This window comes from Taudactylus pleione, unplaced genomic scaffold (assembly GCF_031769625.1).
Source record: "Taudactylus pleione unplaced genomic scaffold, aTauple2 ptg000032l, whole genome shotgun sequence".
In the NCBI taxonomy this organism is placed as follows: domain Eukaryota; kingdom Metazoa; phylum Chordata; class Amphibia; order Anura; family Myobatrachidae; genus Taudactylus; species Taudactylus pleione.
The window spans coordinates 1,685,026-1,702,628 of NW_028284434.1; the positions used below are offsets into that span (position 1 = coordinate 1,685,026).

The 17,603-nt window shown below is 36.6% G+C and overlaps 1 pseudogene; it reads left to right on the plus strand.

The window, feature by feature from the left end:
- Positions 1-17,603, plus strand: part of LOC148538907 (uromodulin-like) — a 104,013-nt pseudogene that overhangs the window by 32,087 nt on the left and 54,323 nt on the right.

The window sequence follows — 17,603 nt, forward strand, 5'->3', positions numbered from 1 at the left end:
GGATGAGAGTTTAAATCTCAAGAGTTTTTTGAGTCTGAAAAACATGTGAATTTGCATGTTCTCGGACTCTATTACAGTAGGTGAGTTTAGGAAATGTTAGAGTAAAGTCTCACACTTTTTATGTTCCATGAACATTGGTGCTCTAGGCACATGCATGTGACACTTTGTACTTGTGTGACCAGCATGTGCCTAGAGCACCAGGGCTGGTATAGGTTTCACGTGTTCTGCTAGTGCTTAGCACTCTAATTACATGAAGGTTTAATGCCTTGAATGGATTAGTTCCCACCTGACCCCAATAACTACTGCCTGTTGTTCACCTGTGGGTTGCAAGAGTATCAGGTCTTTTCTTGATGACAGTCATTTGGCTCAGCAGATACTGTACAGGCTCCATCTCTGGTAATCATCTGTGTATCTGTGTGTTCCATCTGCTGCCTCAGACTCTGTTCCTGTATTCTTCACCTGGTGATTCTTGATCTTGGCCATTTAAGGACTCTTCCTGGCTGCCTCTGGTGATTACTGATCTGGTCCATTGCCTGGCCCTGCTCATTTGCCTCTCATATTTGCTCTCTTGGCTGTGACCTTGATCTCTCTTGTGCCAGTGTTTGTGTATGGCTGTATACTGCCTCAGCATTCCTTTGGTATAGATATACCTTCTATTCTGTTATTTGACTTTGTAGTGCTGATTACTCTGCCTAGAGTTTCCATAAACTACTGGACATTACAGCATTTCTGTGTGTTTAGTTTTATAGTCTTAGGGGTCTATTTACTAAGCCTTGGAGGGAGATAAGGTGAACGGAGATAAAGTTCCAACCAATCAGCTCCTAACTGCCATGTCACAGGTGTTTAAAAAATTGCAGTTAGGAGCTGATTTATCTCCATTCACTTTATCTCCACCCAAGGCTTAGTAAATAGACCCATAGTTTCACATTCCTTGTTACATTTGTTTTTTGGCTAATGCAATAGTATACTATGATTTTGCAAGTACTGTATACTATTGTTAGTCAGCATTGTTGTTCTTGTTATTTTTGTTATAACTCCTTAGATGCCTCACACCTGCAGTGCCTCTTACTGCATTATGGTTTTGTCAATTGCTTAGAATAGTTTTGCTTTAGTCTTAGAATAGTTTATATTTGGTTAGGCAAGTTAGCTCAGGTAGATATGGTAAGTCCAAGATAAATTTAGCTTTGGTTAAGCAGTTTAGCCAAGGTAGAAAGTCTTAGATCAGTTTAGCTCTCCGTTAGGCAGTTTAGCCTAGGTAAATACGTTTTAGATCAGTTTAGCTTTGGTTAGGCAGATTAGAGCAGGTAGATAAATTTAAGTTAGATCAGTTTAGCTTTGGATAGGAAGATTAGAGCAGGTAGATAAGTCTTAAATTAGATGAGTTTAGCTTTGGTTAGGCAGATTAGAGCAGATAGATAAGTCTTACTGTAGATCAGTTTAGCTTTAGTTAGGCAGATAAAAGCTGGTAGATACATATTAGATCAGTTTAGCTTTGGTTAGGCAGATTAGAGCAGATAGATAAGTCTTACTGTAGATCAGTTTAGCTTTAGTTAGGCAGATAAAAGCTGGTAGATACATCTTAGATCAGTTTAGCTTTGGTTAGGCAGATTAGAGCAGATATATAAGTCTTACTGTAGATCAGTTTTGCTTTAGTTAGGCAGATAAGAGCTGGTAGATGTCTTATAATAATTTAACTTCTGGTTGACAGTTTAGATAGGGTTATTTGTATGCACTGCTGTGTCATTCTGCATTGTGTATTGTAGCGCATTCAACGATTTGAAATATTTATGTTACTCCTTACCAATAACCTAATAAAGGAGCTGTGACGTGGTCAATAAAGCAGCCAAGTACATTCTGCCTCTTGTCTGGCTCTTGTGGATACATTCCCTGGCTTATTATCCACATCCTATAGTAGGAGGTTGTTCACTATTATAAATAAACATATTGTTTTAGTGTAAAACATCTCTGGTTGTGACACACAACTTCAATAAATACAGCCATGACTTGGACAACAACCATTTATGTACCTCTATGTATGTTTTATCACTGCACCCATGGGACCCATTGTACAGTTCTTACCATTATGTATATGTATTGTTACAGCACTTACATTGGGGGTCATTCAGACCCGGTCACAAGCACCAATGTGCTCGCAACTGGGTCAATGGGTAGCCCTGCGTGTGCACAGCGGAAACACTGTGCGTGCACAAGCCCCAGAGCAAGAGAGAAACTCTCTCGCTCCGGAGCTCGCTACAAATGGGGCGGCTGTCGATGTTGATCGACAGCTCGCCCTGTTTTGTAGGTGAAAAGGGGGGGTGGTTTCCAAAATGGAGGCGTTCCTTAAGGAATGCCTACCGTTTTGTGGGCAGCCGCACTGACATCATCAGTGATGTCAGTGGGGAGCTTCCTGCTCCATCAGAGCAGAAAGCTCCCTGGGGTTTGCAGTTGCCGAGACCCAACCTTAGGGTCTCAACGCAAGCCCCGATGGTCGCGATGGTGATCACCATTGCGACCATCAACTTGGTCAGTCGTTAAGCTGTGGGTGGTAACCCACAGCTTAACTAACGATCAGGAGGCCGCACTTTAAAAATGAAGCAGCCGCCCTCATTCAGAGAGAGCGATCGCTTCTTGTGACCGCCTCTGAATGAGGTCCATAGTTTTAAAATAAAACCTGATGTTTCCTGAGCTATATAACTACTGTATATTGCTCTATGTTAGGTAGACCTAGTCTAATTGATAATCAATTTAACTTACATAATTTATTTTGTACAATTGATCATATTATGATTATTATTAAATATTTTTTATTAAAGTGACCAATCCATTCACTTTTACATATTTTTATGCTAACAATTAATATTTTTCTGAGTTCAAACCTCCAAACATTGAAAACCTCAAATAAAGACATATAAATTCAAATATACAGTAGTTTTGAATCTTGACTTAATGTAGCAGCAATGCTAATTTATAACTACTATCAGCTGAAGGAATCATAGCACAAGCAGCCAAAAGCAGCCAATCAGATGCTACTAGACCATGCTTATGGTGTCATCATCATCATCATCATGTATCCTTATACCAGGCCTCTAATACCCACAACAAATACATTGAATATTAATGTATCTGTAGATACACCAGGTTGCATCTACAGGGGGCATATTATGCTAACATAAACTGTTCTCAATTTACACTTGCACTCTCATATACAAACTGTTCAAACCTTCTAAGTTTATAGGTGTCCAAGCAGATGGCAATACTATTTTGTCAGAATACTGGGGTTCATTATTGTATGTGGAAAATCGTAGCATTGGACTTTGGACAATCAGTGTATATGCAGGAGGTTCTTATTCTTTACGTGTTTTGGGATTCACAGGTACTTTACAAAAACAGATTAATTAAGTTAAGTATCAATTGTGAAAGTCACAGAATAACTATGATTTTTTTATTATTGGAATCCAGGAACCTGTTAATTTCTTTTTGAGATAAATAATAGATTTAGATAATATTTTTTTCAGTTTGACATAAAATTAGAAATAAACTGCAAAGTATGCATAGTTTTTTAAGTATTATTATTATTATTATTATTATTATTATTATTATTATTAATAATAATATTTCCCTTAATAAATGATGATTTTCCCAAATTGGTTCTGTACAGGGTTCTGTCTGAAATAGTCAAATGGAAGGGAAAGGGAAAAGGGAAAATTGACGCACTGACCTGTAGTAATATAGGTATAACTGACCACACATATTACCACTGTTCCCTATTCATATAAAGAATATAATATATCGAGTAGTGGAGGTGCTCACTAGAGTAAAAACTGGGTTTGAAAAAAGAAGAAGAAAAGAAACTCTATTTTGTGAGCACTCTTATGGAATATGAATTAATTAAAACATAACTTTTAATAATACACACTAATATATCTATGACAAAAAATGAAAGATAGACATACAACATTTAACATGAAAGCACCCAAAAAAATAGGTTAGTAGGGAGGTCTGTAGGTATATGCTAATTAAGAAAAGCATCCTGTCTCATAAACGACCTCTTTAATCGATATTTAATGCATTGGGTGGTAAATAAGAAACATAGTCATATACTTCAAATATATTATTCATCAAACAAGCGGTGAACATCTAAAGCAACATAATAAACATATAATACTTCAATGGTATTAATGAAATCACACCAGTATGTATAGCATATTACCTAAAAAAATTAAGTAACAGGACGGTCAGGGTCAAGATTAATCCACCTGTAATTCTACTTCCCCTCACTTAGCAGAGGCTATCAATGAGGGGTGAGAGATCATCTGGTGGCAATGTAACCCCTGGAAACAACAGCATAACCGCAACGTTACTCACTATTTCGCTTCTGCTGTCAAGGGTCTTACATAATGCATAGGACCCTTAATGAGATAGTTACTCTAAATGAGATTGTCATCAGTTAATAGAGTAGATAGTCAGAAGAGTGAGTAACCTATCATAGTGGAATACTATTAAAACATAACCTCAATTGTTTAAACAAAATGACATAAAAATTCCCGTCCTGTACTCACTAGTATCATATGGTCTTGAGTATTTTTAAGGATAATGAGTTGGTATATAGAGTCCTTTAATAATAAGGCCTCACACAAACAAAATATATTGGAAGTATGGGTAAAAAAATTATGATAAGCCTTGTTGTTAATTTTACACCCGGACTGATAATCTATACATAAGGATAGTTGATACCGAAAAAGATGCTGACATTCAGATATACAAAAGTTAACTGTTTTTAGTACACTTGGACTCATAACAATAGTACAGAAAGTTTTTTCATCATATGTGGATGTCAATTATGTAATATTCACACATGCAATGCTACAACGGAGTAGCATTTACTGCCTTCTGATTAAAGAATTGGTTATTTACAGCGTTTGACCCTTATTAGGACAATCAAGTAAAAAAATGTAAAATAAATAATAATGCCACATGAAATACAAAAAATTAAATGAAAATGCCTTAAATAGGGCAGTTTCCCATTGATTGGGTGCCCTGACACTGCTCCATTTATGATTCCACCACCTTCTACAGGTGGGATGTGTGTCACACTGTATACGCGAACATATGTACACTGGAATAATTATATTCTCTTCAATTTACTGCTATAAGTGATGCAATATTGGTTTAGTGCATTGGCTTATCTATTTAGTTGGTTATAATGTGTCAGGGCACCCTAGTATTATTTTAATTATATTTCACAAAACAAGGTTTTAATATATACCAATAAAGGTTATATTTTATTTTTTATTTGTATTTGTGCGCCTACAAAGGACATTCTGCTTTCTCATCTCTTTTGAGATATTGACTTGCTTTTCTTAATTAGCATATACCTACAGACCTCCCTACTAACCTAATTTTTTGGGTGCTTTCATGTTAAATGTTGTATGTCTATCTTTCGTTTTTTGTCATATATATATTAGTGTGTATTATTAAAAGTTATGTTTTAATTAATTCATATTCCATAAGAGTGCTCACAAAATAGAGTTATTTTTCTTCTTTTTATCTGTCTGAAATACTCTTTTGGAATGCCCATAGCTGTCAGAAGGGCAGCCCCCTGCTAACCTTACATATTGATTCCACCTTTAATTCTACACTTTGAAAAGTATTCTGCTCCTTTTCCCATTACTATAACTATGGGTTATATTTACTAAAGTGCTGGTTTTTAGAAGTGGACATGTTGCCCATAGCAACCAGATTCTGTTTTTTATCGAAGGTGCTAGATAAATGATAAGTAGAACTGATTGGTTGCTATGGGCAACACTTCCACTTCTAAAAACTCACACTAGTAAATATACCCCTATGAGAAGCTTACATGTAAATCCCACTTTTTTTCTAGTCTCTATAACTAAAATTATTGAACTACAGTATAGTGCAAAATAAATAAAATTTTCAATTCCTCCCAGATTAATTCAATTTATCATATATGAGAATAATAGGAACAGCACTTTGCAGATCACATCTGTACCTATAAACTAATGCCATGTCGAACCATTGGTGAATGTTTTGCAGAAAACTCCTTTATACAGTATAGTTTTCATTTTTAATAGATATACAATATAAGATATTATTCCTTATTACTTGACTAACTGGAACATGCAATAACAATAAAGCAATTTATATCTAGAGAAAGACAATGGGGACTATTTATCATAGGTGGCAGTGAGGCTATGTAAACTATTATTTCTTATAATCACATATTGTGGTAAAAAGACATAATGTTTAGTGCCTATTTATCATAAAACTTCTTGCTGGCAAAAAGGTTTGCAATAAAGTGATGGCCAGAGGGGAGGACTATGGAGTCTGTTGGAGAGGGATCTTTGCATCCCTCTCTGGAAATGTCCTCTTCATAGGACAACAATGCTAATACCATCTTTTGATGACCTTAGCTTATTTGGCTAATTTATGTTAAGCTTAGCTTTTCAGACCTTGATAAATTGACCAGACCGCAGTTTGTCTAACCAGAGTCTCTGCTCTCCCTGCTGGATATGTCACTGCACTGCTACAAATCAGCCAGTGGTAGTGGGTAGGAGAAAAGTATTACTGGGGGGGGCAATCATCCTGATATCCCCCTCCCCCTATGAATCTACCACTATGCCTAAGACAGGAGATATTTCAGAATTTTCAGCATTATCCATTTCTTGGATTGCATTACTTAAACCAAGTATAAACAGCCATTCCTTTATGGTTTTAGCTTTAAAAAATAGTCTCCAATGACATTTTTAAAAAGGTAATTTTTTGTACATTTTGGAGAGTGAGAAATGATAGATGATTTTAAAACCAGCAACGCAAAAATAACTAATTTTCCGTGAATACGTTCTTTACAGGGAGTCAGAGCAGAGCTGGTAATGACCAGTGTATTGCCCTAGGCAAGTTTCAGTTAGTTCCCATTAAATTATATTGTGCATGGAATGGCGTGATGACTGGTTCCCTCTTGAGGCAATGGCACAGTATTTATTTGTCTATATGACTTATGCTCAGTGCTGGCTCTGAGGCAGAGCTCTTCCAGTGGTGGATGGGAAGGATGAGGGTCACCATTATTGCTCTTGAAATAACTTTTTTTCTGTTCTCTCTTCTTTTTTTTTTAGATAACAAAAACATTACATCAAGTAAGTTGTTGACATTACATCTTTTAAAGTTGAACAAATAAAAAAAAAAAATATGTAATTTAAGATAAATTAATACAGATTAGTATTATTTTACATCTTCAGTGGGGCTCCATTCAATGGATGCATGTACACATTTCATACTCTATTAAAACTCTGGTAGTAATTTGGTTGCTAATCATTTGACTGCAGAAATAATTTTATTTCATTATAAAATTATATTTGACTCCTTAAAAATACTACTTACATTTGTTTTGGATTACTGGCAACTGACACTTTGCTTGAGATGTATCTGTATTCCTAAATTACCTCTGTTATTCAGTCTTGTTTTATGGTTGTATTGCTTCTCTGTACCTTAAGATTGTCATCTTAATTAATATTGTGGCATATAGCACCACTATTGTTTCGTCTGGAAAATAAATAAAACAGAATAAAAAAAAAATATATATATATATATATATATTTATATATATATATATATATACACTGTATATTTAACAAATAAATACTAAAAATACTAATTTTTTATCCTTATGAATTTAATACATGTACATTCACAAGCTCCCCAGCCCACTTTTCAACAGCTATCAGAACTATTGGGTACAATGACAGTGACCTCTGTAGTTCTAGAGTATTCACCTCCACTGATGCTGCACTATATCCTCTCTCTACTGTACTTTGATAGCAATGGTAAGAGGAGATGGAAAAGCATTGTGTTAGTCTCTAATACAGGTTCGAATTGTCCAGAGCTTTGGCTCTATCCAATCAGCACCTGTAATAGAAATATTTAAAACACAGAGCAGGTGCTTTGTTAAGCCTCCTGAGTTGTAGATGTGGAAGCAGACCAAGAGCCATCTGAATTACAATGGGACCCCACATGTCTGCTAAATGGCAGGAGAGGGTCTGGTGACTATAAATTCTTTATTTGTGACCAAATAAATAATTTAAATTGTGGTGTGATTGTTTCCCAAAACAATATAACTTGCCTTTACATAGCATTACATCCATATAACATACAGTAGATGACACTGAAGGGCAGTATGACGTGACATGTACTAATAAAGAACTACTGTATATAAAGGGCTGAGAACACCCTCTAGATGGATAAAAATGGCCATTGACACATTGTAAGGTATAGACAGTAAATTTCAGCTACAGTACTGTAGCTATGGGATATTTAATCAAGGAACCTATTATCTGGAAATGTACTAAAAATATAAAACAACACATAAATAATTTGCTGCTCTGATTATAACAAACACACAGAACTGATCTTCACGTGTTTCCTCTTAAAATCACTGTGAAGAGCACTACTATACAATGCAATGTGGAAGCTATAGTCAGTGGTTGTGTTGTGAAAAACAGTCAACAACCCACATATTCATAATTTTATATTAGGAAAATGGACCTGTCATATGCAGGGTCACTTCAGCTCAACCCCAATCCACCACATCATCCCATACCCCCCAACCCTGTTGCTGTACTTTCCAGTCCTCCTGTCCTTTCCTGGTGGTCTGTCCTATCTCCATAGCTGTAGTGGGAGCCAATGGGGAAGGGGACTCTCCACAGGATCTTACCATGCATGACTGAGATGGGTCAAATAACCCTTGATTATTAGAACTGCTTTCTGATTCATTCAATGATATAGACTAAAAAATATCCACATTAATCTGACTTTATATTTCTAATTATCATTATACTTCATTTGTCATTTGTAACAGATATTTGCTCAAAGTGTGACATCAATGCTTCTTGTAGAAAAAACCTGCTTTCCCATACATGTGTCTGCAATGAGGGCTTCAGTGGCGATGGACATGTATGTTATGACATTAATGAATGTAACTACTACTATTACTACTGGATGAGTCCTTGCAGCCCTGGTTATTGCATCAATACTTACGGCTCATACGACTGTGTCTGCCCATCTGGCTATATATCAGTAAATAAAACATGTGTCGATGTAGATGAGTGTTCAAGACCAGAATTAAATGGCTGCCATGCGTTAGCCATTTGTTCCAATTACTATGGATCTTATTCATGCTTTTGCCCAGCTGGATATTTTGGAGATGGATATTATTGTGAGATAGATGAATGCACAAGAGATGTATGTGGGTTTGCCAGAGAATGCACTAAATCCAAAGGGTCCCATACCTGCCGTGATCCATGTGACGGCTATACTACACTAAATGAGCCTTCCAGGAGCACATCTTATTATAACTACTACTTTTACTACTAATATTATTGGTACTATGGACGATCAGACTATTACCTTAATGGATGGTACCGTTTTGAAGGCAGTGGAGGAATCCGTATGCCAGAGTTCTGTCCCTCTCCAAATAGTTGCTACACCAGGAGCCCCATATGGTTAAATGGAACACATCCTGATCAATCTGATGGCATTGTAAATCAAACAGCTTGTATTATGAACACTGATCTTTGCTGCTATTGGACATCAAATGAACAGATTAAAGCCTGTCCAGGAAATTATTATATATATAAACTCAGTGTAATTCCAAGCTATTATGCCGGATATTGTACAGGTAAGTAAAGTCAGCTATGTTTACAATGGATATGTGCTATTAGTACTTATTTAAAGTGACAGAGATAAAAATAATTTAATTTACCGGTAGGTGTTGATTGTTGGACATCAATGCTAGAAACTGTAACTCTACTATCTCAGTGACTGCAGCCATAGATTACCATCCACAATAAATTAAGGGTAGTCTTTAAGTATAATACTGGCCCCCATTATTGACCCTACCAAAGCTCCAGCCCCCATGTCAGAGAAAGCTACAAAGTTATATCACAAATCAATTGCATCTATTCTTTCCTTCCTTAAAATTGATGTATTAATAAACAAAAAGTATACCAAAACATAATTTAAAAACATTGTAATAAAAATATTTTTTTTGTTGTTATTAGGACTACTCCTCATGTGCTAAAAGGAGTATTGAAAAACATGAGTTTTCATATGCAAAAAACTATTTACCTCTTTGGGGGTCTATTTATCAAGCGTCTGAATATTGTTAGTGTGATTTCTGTCTCATACTTGCACAGCATTGATGAAAGTGTATTTATTGGGCAGTTCACACCCAAGTACAGCTATTTATTGCTCATATGTGGGCTCTCCTGCTAACACGAGCACTGTAAACTCTATGATTGGAGAAAAGCCTTACACTGGAAAATTATGTTTCCCTCAAGGGCTCATTAGAACTTTGCAGGGGGATCAGGTTTGCTAACAGTACATTGAAAGACATCTCATGGTGGGTGTCTGGTAATACAGGTTGAGTCTCCCATATCCAAAATGCTTGGGACCAGGGGTATTTTGGATATCGGAATATTCCGTATTTTGGATATTTGCATATCATAATGAAATATCTTGGGAATGGGACCCAAATCTAAACAAAGAATGCATTTATGTGTTATATACATCTTCTACATACAGCCTGCAGGTAATTTTATACAATAATTTTAATAATTTTGTGGCTCAAACAAAGTTTGTGTACATACATGAATTTAATTTATGTTTCATATACACTTTATACACACTGCCTGAAGGTTATTTTATACTATATTTTTAATAATTTGGTGCCTTAAACAAAGTTTGTGTACATTGAACCATCAAAAAGCAAAGATTTCACTATCTCAGTCATGCTAAAAATATTCTGTATTTCAGAATATTTGGATATGGGAGACTCAACCTGTAATTTGCTGTGATACTTATTTCTGTATCACTGTGATACATACTGTAATAAATTGTACCACTGAAAGAGAGCTATACTAGCAATAGACAACGTATCTATTAAGACACCTACTTGGTTCTGTAAAACCCTGGTCCAAAGCAGTCGTAGACTAAAGTAAGCAGTCAGGAGGATTTAGCTAGAGCAGTGGTTCTCAAACTCGGTCCTCAGGACACCACACAGTTCACTTTTTCCAGGTCTCCTGGCAGGTGCACAGGTGTATTCATTACTCACTGACACGTTTTAAAAGATCAACAGGTGCAGCTAATAATTTCACTTGTAATTATATGAGGAGACCTGCAAAACATGCACTGTTTGGAGTCCTGAGGACCGAGTTTGAGAACCTGTGAGCTAGAGTGACCAGCAATAAGGTACTGTAGCAGCTACACATTACACAGAATCCTAAGCAGCTCCAGGTGAAGAAGAAGGCATCTGGTGGTTGCAGAGATTCTTCTCCAACAACTGTGGGTACCGCAATGAAGCAATTGACACTTAGGAGTAAATTTACTAAAGTGAGAGTTTTTAGAAGAGAGTTTTAGAAGAGATATTGCCCAAAGCAACCAATAAGATTCTAGCTATTATCTTCTAGAAGGTGCTAGTTAAATGTTAAGTAGAATCTGATTGGTTGCTATGGGCAACATCTCTACTAATACTCACTTCTAAAACTCTCACTTTAGTAAATTAACCCCTTAGAGAGGAATTACATTTGCAGCGATAAAGCGATAACTTTTTGTGCGTTAATGGAGAAATTTGTCTGTACCCCCAAAAAAGACAAAGTGACTTAGGATAACAGTATAGAAGTGTATTAGTGGCCACAATAAACATTTTGGGAGTTTTTAAATTGTGTCAAATAACTGTTATATGCATTTTCTAAATCAGTCAAATAATGATAGAAAGCAAGAGTGTTTTAGCAAAATAAATGTTTACTTAAATTGGTGGTGCATACAAATGCTTATACCTATATATTTGTGTCATTGAAAGACACTTTTAAAAAGCCTTAAAATTACACTTCTAACACACACCTGCAATCTTAAATACGCCTATTCCATTCTTTGAAGGACCCCCATATACATGTCCCACATCAATGAACCCATTTTCCTGCATCTTACACTTTATCACCCCAAAAAGGATTTAATTACTTGCCAAATTAAGCTAATTAACAAATATTTTTTACCTAATTAGTCATTAAGGAGGGTGTTCAAGTGGTTTTTACCTTAAAATACAGATTTTCCCTAACTTATCACCTGCTCAGGAGGTGGTGATAACTAATTAGCGATAAATGCTATGGAGAATTTGCACCAGCGAAAACGGCAGCTAATAGGATTGTGCGATAAGTATTTTGTCGCACGATAAGACTGTTTTGCGAAAAGCAGGATATCGCAGCTAATTGAATTCCCCTTTAGTGGGAAATTCAATTAAATGTGAAATTGGTAATGTGCCCTTGGAATGGCTTGCAATGGTAGCACGTCACATTCACATTGCAAACGCTTTACTTTCAGTTTTGGACCTGGCAGAGTTACTCAGCATATGTTGCCATTGGGCCATGCATCTGCAAGTGGCCATTACTTGACCAAGATCTAAAGGCTCCTTTCGTAAAAAAAAATATATTCTAGTCTATAGGCTGCAATGGCTAATGCCATCAAAATATGGCATTAGCTATCGTGAGGAAGATCTGAAAATCTAAGCTTTGCAGAGCTTGATAGATTTTGCCCTATTGCAGTCCCCCAAGATATCTATGGGGACTTCTGTGGCAATGAAAAATAGACCATAGCAGATTTCTCAGTTATCTACTGCTGTACCCTGTTAATACATAGAGGGGAAACTTAGAGGCTGACTTAGTCACAGACGCAGTTGGTTGCTATTGACCATGTGTTTAAAGCTACAGTGTCCATGTGCTGTGATGCTGCTGTGGCTATGATGACAGTTTCAGGGTGGGATGGGTGCGTGCTTAAGAAAATGGTGGCATGTTACCTCCATTTCTGGTGCATGCTGAAGCCAGCGACTGACTCATCAGACTTCTCTGGACTTGGCAAGTGGGCATTCTGAGCAACCTTAGAGTTGTGCAAATAATTGATGGTCTTACTGATTTGATCCAAAGCTACATCTTTGGACACAGGTAGCGGATCTGAGAAGCCAGCAGTGGGCACCATTTTACAAAAGATGCCTCCTGCTGCATTAACATAACTTTCTCAGATCCATTACACCCGAAGTCAAACAATAGCACTGATCACTTCTGGGTCAATCTCTGAATCAGGACCTTAAGGCCTGATTCAAAGATGGACGCAGTGCTTATGTTTATGAAGTTGAACAATTATCAGTGGTCTGAGTCGCACTACACATGCATCAAGTTAATTTACCGTTAGCTGTTTCAGCAACTATTTTCCCATAGTGTGATTGACAGATAGGGAGCATTTGGGGGAGGAAATGGGGGAGTGTTGGCAAAAACACAGGCATGTTGCTACCATTTTAGGAGCATGACGGATATAGCAACTGTGAATCCAAACACAGTAAAAATTAGCCGTGGGGTAAACTCTGTGGCTAATTGAAATCCTGCCTTAGATTATATTTGTATGGTATATGGTATCAATGATTTGATGAGACCATGCTGCGAATGTAGTGGCACAAATTTAAAAGGTCATTTGTTATTTTTACACTTTTGTTTCATTTACTTCTTACTTTAATGTTCTGTTTGATGTATGCCAGCTGACCAAACTAAATTGTCAAAAATAAATTACGTTTTCTATATTATTCAGATGTGTGTCTATATAATTATTTTTAAATTAATTTTAACAGTAATGTTTTTCAAATGAATTAAGCTTAATAAAACATGTTCCTCTTCAGATGCAGCCACAGTGGCAGATTCTTGCTCATGTGCTGATGACAAAGAATGTAAACTAGTTGGTGGGCGATACAGTTGCTACTGCAAACATAGTGCTGATGAATATGGTAAGTATAGAAAAAAACTATCTGTAAAGAACATAAAACATAGCAATATGTCTTTCAATGTTTTCCCAGAAGTGGTGTTGTAGTACAATTGGTAAAAGAAAAAGTGGAAACTCAAGGTGCTGTCACGAATCACTTAAGATGGGGATAGTAATGAGATATATGCATACTTGCTGACCTTTTGGCTGTCTCCTTCGAGACACGGCGGGGGTGAGCTTGGTGGAGGTGGGAAGGTGTGAGTATGATGGTGGGCAGGGCTTGGCTGATGTTGGTGGGTCTGAGGGCATGATGACCCAATACCATCAGCATAGCCCCGCCCCACTATGCAATGCTGAAATTACTGGAATGATTGAGTGGGGGCAGAGGAACAATGACGCGATTCAACTTGAAGTGCTGGCCTGTGCTGCCCATTTCACTGGGGAAGTGAGAGGCTGTGGCCAGGTGTCCCCAAACTCGGGAGACTTGTACACCCATCCAGGTGGCTGGGATTGCCACTTGATTTACAGGAGCCTCCAGGCCATTCCGTATGGTTATAGGGTAGTCACCCAAATCACATCAGAGAGCAATCAATATGTAGCAACAGGTAACAGTGCAATATTGTGCAAAGACAAAAAAAACTATGAAAAGACAATGAAAAAGAACCATGTGAGCTAAGCACTCATTGGTGCATATTTAATAAATGTCTAAGACATATTCTTTAAAAGCAATAATAAAACATTCATATACATAGTAAATATATAGGGAATTAATTTTGTAGTAATATGTGCCAGATATGTATAGATGACTTATTCTAGAGTCCACAAAAAGAGTTTGAAAATTGGTGTTAATAGTGTAAATTTGTGTAAATTTGCCTATATAATGTAATGGAACTTTTGTGGCACCTTATAAATAAAAACATTATAAAACTTAAGATATTATACTGTATAATGATGGCATTATAAGGTTTTCTATACAATGGAGAGCAGAGTTTTCTCAATGACTACAGAGGACTACTCTTCCCTACAGTATGTGTCACTCACTGGCCAGTCGCACATGCTTCCTCAGGCTCTGGTGGGTGGAGTGGTGGCTCTTGGTTATGAGGTGTCACTTGCTGGCTGTGGGGTGAAGCCTCCAGGTCTGAAATGTGCTTTGTTAGCATTTATCTGTGCTGCTTGCAGGAGGGTCTGATTCTGCTTTAGAGGTCTGAGAGCCACCATGTTTCATGAGCTTACATTCAGCAGTTTTGGAGGTTTGCTGGTCACGTGACAGCTGCAACCTATAATATTCTCTTCTAGCTAAGGCAGCCTATTTAAATCTGCTTTTTCTACAGCACATTGTCAGACCCTTGTCTGCCACTTTGGGGTATATTTACTAAAGTGCAAGTTTTTTTAAAAGTGGAATTGTTGCCCATAGCAACCAATCAGATTCTGCTTATCATTTATCTATCACCTTTTAAAAGATAAAAGCTAGAATCTGATTGGTTGGTATGGGCAACAACTCCACTTCTAAAAACCCACACTTTAGTAAACATACCCCTTTGTGTCAAGAGGTTCTGATTACCATGCTCCTATTTTGTTGCTTTGGTTTTTCCTTCCTTGTTCCTGTGATTCCTCCAGAGTTCTCAGCTTTCCCTGGTCACTCTATTTTATATTCATAACAAACAGGCGCAAAAAAAGGAAAGAGCGCTGACCATCGACAATATCACAGTTTAATAATAACAAATCACTATACTAAAAATACCAATGTTAATTGCTAATTGCACAGACCTAATCACAATAGTACAAACATAAATACATAAAACTAAAAGAAAAGATTGGAAAATAAAAAAAAAATAATACCGATAAAAAATATATAAGTGTATAAGATCACATGTATAATCGCTGCACATATAATGACCCAATGGAATAATAACCACTAAAAGGTAGTGGTGTTACGCAGCACATATATAATGAATACACATCAATAGAAAAACAGCCTCAGGTGCCTGGAGACCTCTAAAAATACCCTTCTGATGAAGAGTTAAAAGAATGTGTTCCACAGACAACAATCATGAATTTCTTGGCATAATGTCATAAAAAATGTTGATAAGAGATAGGTATTCCTTAGTTCTCTCTTGTTCTCAATGAATTTAGTCACCAGGTAGAGTACTTATATAGCGGATTAGCAGCAAACAATTATCAATGTTGCAAACTAACAACAATCATAAGCCAGCTGCCTATGTGTAGTATAAACTTGGGTTGGAATGATATGCCGCATTTAATGAGTGATATTAATTCAGCTGATAGTCTGAAAGGAATTCCATACTCTTTAAATCAATGAGAGTAATTCAACATAACCGGCAGGCAAATACTTCCCAAGGTAGTGATTTATATTACCCTCCGTATAGGGCTCACTTCCACTTGTAGCGTGGAAGAGACTTTAGACTGTACTTTGTCAAATCAGTGCAGCTTACCGCTACCGCATAGGGAAACTCCAGAGGTATAGTGCTTGCTTCGGGTACTCAAACTGCAGTAAAGCGTAAGCCTTCGACTGCTGTGCTGTGGTGTACACCATATTGGGGAGCACACTGATCGTCTGCCACACTTGCAGGATCTCAGCGGCTGTAGTCTGGTCTGTGGAGCAGTTAAATCAGGTCACGTCCTTGGCTGCAATATTGAAGAGGGTGGAGCTTGACGCGTTTCTCAGCCACGGAAAAAGGGGCTATTTCCTCAGAAGTACTCCCCCTCAAAAGCTCCTGCCTTTTTATACACTACTTATATCAATCTAGGAGATTATTCCAACCTGTTTTTCACCTAATTCTTTCATTAACCCATTCATGAGAAAAGTTTCTCAATTGAAATGGTCTTATGGTTACAAAGATATTTTTCATCAACTCATATTTTCAAATATTCTTATTTCCAAAAAGTGGGTATGAGAATCATGGCAAGTTTATAATTTACATACAGAATTCTAAAAATAATAATGATATTAATAATAATCATGTAGATTGCATAAAACTTAAAAAACAATGCTGTATGCTAGATACTGTTACTCCATAATCATAAAATAAAATCCAAATAAAATGGTGCTGAATGACTATTGGAGACCTCTAGCTTGATAAAACATACGTATTTTGTAACAGACTGCTCACAAAGTACCTATAATCAATAAATCTACAAATTTTTGTTTTTTATAGATCATTAAAAATTCTCAGATCCGAGTGAAAACATATATAAAGAATTATTAATAAATATATCAAGCTTTTTATTCTCACACTCCCTTGAGCGACATAACTAGGAGAACGGTGAAGGAGAGTATAGATTTCAAAACTAAAGGAGAGAGAGAGCATAAACTTATTAGTATAAAATACTGTTAACTTTAATCGGTACCACACATAAATCCATACTATCAATATGCCCGTATATCGTATGCATATGGGGTTTAGAACTGCTTATCTGGGTGCAAATCACCCAGACATATAAATACTAAAACTGCCACCTACCTCCTAACGTACAAACCAAAAAACCTGCATGTGTATACACACATATCCAAAAAATGTGCATGCATAAACACCCAGGACACAAGCGACAGATAAAAGACACTCTGGAGTATATTCAAATCCTATACATAATAAACTATTAAAAACATTTTTTTATTATTAAAATTATTTATTAATAATCCTCTTCATTTCATTAGCAGAGGAATTATACTTCGTAATGAATGCCAAAGAAATGTTATTCATTCCCAATTCTTTCTTACTATGAACCCTGTCTGTTAAAAGTCTTCCTTTTGTCAATAGATCTTTTCTTTCTGT